The 2,500-nt window shown below is 56.1% G+C and overlaps 1 non-coding gene across 1 annotated transcript in view; it reads right to left on the bottom strand.

The window, feature by feature from the left end:
* The window catches only part of LOC124728254, a 1,909-nt gene extending 1,861 nt beyond the window's left edge, over positions 1–48 (bottom strand). Inside the window, exon 1 of the ribosomal RNA XR_007007273.1 lies at positions 1–48. This exon is cut by the window's left edge and continues 1,861 nt beyond it. This is a non-coding gene — a ribosomal RNA (small subunit ribosomal RNA).
* Between the last annotated feature and the right edge of the window lie 2,452 nt (positions 49–2,500).

Below are 2,500 nucleotides of genomic sequence, written 5' to 3'. Positions count from 1 at the left end.
CTTAATCTTTGAGACAAGCATATGACTACTGGCAGGATCAACCAGGGAGCTGCGTCAACTAGAGCTGAGCAGCCGGCCGCCCGGGAGTGTGTCCCGGGGGCCCGCGCGAACACGCAAGCGTCCGCTCAATCATTCTGCAAACAGGAGGAGGCTGAGCTCCCCTGCACAATACACCTCGAAACCCTCTCAGGTCCCGGCGGCGCGCAGCGCCGTCCCAAGTACTTGGTCGGGTTCGAGAGAGGCGCAATCGCCCGGAGTTAGGCGAGTAGACGCTTTCGGTGCGACCACCCGTGCTCCCAACTGAGCTTGCCGCTGCCGACAGAGGCCCGGGAGCGTGCTGTCGTGGCATTGCCGGCGGGAGACAACACGCGCCACCTACGGTGACCGGCAGCTCCAACGCCAGCGCCACAGAAGGACAAAAGCCCCACTTGGGTGCCGAAGCGAACTCTCCCAGCACAGCGCACGCGCCAACACATCCGCACAGCTGCGATACAAACCACCAGCGAGAACCGCTGGGGCGACCGAGCAGCAGACGGCGTCGCGGCGCCGAGCGCCGGGCGGCGGCGCATCCTCAACGCACACAGTCCTCAATCGGACCAGCACACTGAAGATGTCCACCGCGCTTCGCACCGGGCCCGCGAGGACCTACTTTGGCCGCACGGCGCCGCGCGCAGGGTGCGCCGGCGCGCAGCTGCGACGCCTGCCGCGTCCGTCGGCCGGCGCGCCTGCCACTGGCCGCCCCCACCAGCCGGCTGTAGCGCGTGCGCCCACGCACCGCGCGGCCAGCACGCCGGGAGGCGCCCCCTCACCGGCCGGGGACGGTCCCACCCAGCCACCGCCGCGTATCGCTTCACACCCAGATGCCGTTCAGTTTCGTCGGCATGGTGGGTATCGCTGGAACAACCGGTTAGTACCTCAACCTATCGTCGCCATCACCGATTCACCCCTAGCGAGAACAACCGCACCACAACAGGTTACCATTTGTTCATTTGCGTAACTTCACCAGAAAACGCAGGCGTCCATCGCCATTTGCAACTTCAACGATTATTGCATGCCTGTGTCAGGTGTCACGCCACACTACGTCTGCCCACATACACGCAACAAAATGTGCACGCCTAGACAATACGTGGAAGGTGGCCCCCGTACGTATGCGATGTCCATTGCTCGAACGACTGTCAACCGGCCTCTGTAGCATGTCGCAGATATGGAACGCGGTGCACCATGCCATCACGGTGTGTGAGGAGAGACGACTAGGTCCGAATACATCAACAGACAGCTCATGCTGATCGCCATCCACGGCGTCCGTTCCTCCCACACGTCTCTATGGCGTACCACACTGCAATCCAGCTCTCATAGGGAGACGACACGTAGCTGCGTGCACAATATTTGCACTGTATGGTCCGCCGTTTTTGGGCGCAGTCGTTGTGCGGTCACACATGTGCCACGATGTATCATTCAGTACATAAGGACGAATGTGCAGTACAGATTGTGGTTCACGCGTACGACATCAGCGGACAGTTGACACAGGCCGCACCACAACGTAGCCTGAGTACGTCGCATGCGAAGGGCATTGAACATGCAAACTTCTCACCAACCAGCTTGCGAAGGCAGGGGGCAAGGTGGGGACGTGGGGAGGGGCGGCATGTACGTCCTGCTGCCATCCACATTACAGTGTACAGCAGGAGCATGTGGAAAGTGAGCAAGACTTGCAAGGTGTTTAACATGAAGCGATACACAGGGGTGCGGGCAGTGCGAGTAGCGAACTATATTGCGAGGGTTGCGGGTGGGCAACACTACAGTAATTGAACGAGTCGTATAACAATTACAGAGCAGGTTTAGGCGACAACGTGGGTTACGTTAAGGCGACAACATGGGTTAGGTTAAGGCACAACATGGGTTAGGTTAAGGCACAACATGGGTTAGGTTAAGGCACAACATGGGTTAGGTTAAGGCACAACATGGGTTAGGTTAAGGCACAACATGGGTTAGGTTAAGGCACAACATGGGTTAGGTTAAGGCACAACATGGGTTAGGTTAAGGCACAACATGGGTTAGGTTAAGGCACAACATGGGTTAGGTTGAGGCACAACATGGGTTAGGTTAAGGCACAACATGGGTTAGGTTGAGGCACAACATGGGTTAGGTTGAGGCACAACATGGGTTAGGTTGAGGCACAACATGGGTTAGGTTGAGGCACAACATGGGTTAGGTTAAGGTACAACATGGGTTAGGTTAAGGTACAACATGGGTTAGGTTAAGGTACAACATGGGTTAGGTTAAGGTACAACATGGGTTAGGTTAAGGTACAACATGGGTTAGGTTAAGGTACAACATAGGTTAGGTTAAGGTACAACATAGGTTAGGTTAAGGTACAACATAGGTTAGGTTAAGGTACAACATAGGTTAGGTTAAGGTACAACATAGGTTAGGTTAAGGTACAACATAGGTTAGGTTAAGGTACAACATAGGTTAGGTTAGGTTAGGTTAGGTTACACGTTGT

Source organism: Schistocerca piceifrons, unplaced genomic scaffold, assembly GCF_021461385.2.
Source record: "Schistocerca piceifrons isolate TAMUIC-IGC-003096 unplaced genomic scaffold, iqSchPice1.1 HiC_scaffold_1143, whole genome shotgun sequence".
NCBI lineage: Eukaryota > Metazoa > Arthropoda > Insecta > Orthoptera > Acrididae > Schistocerca > Schistocerca piceifrons.
This window is presented reverse-complemented; position numbering and strand designations above follow the sequence as displayed.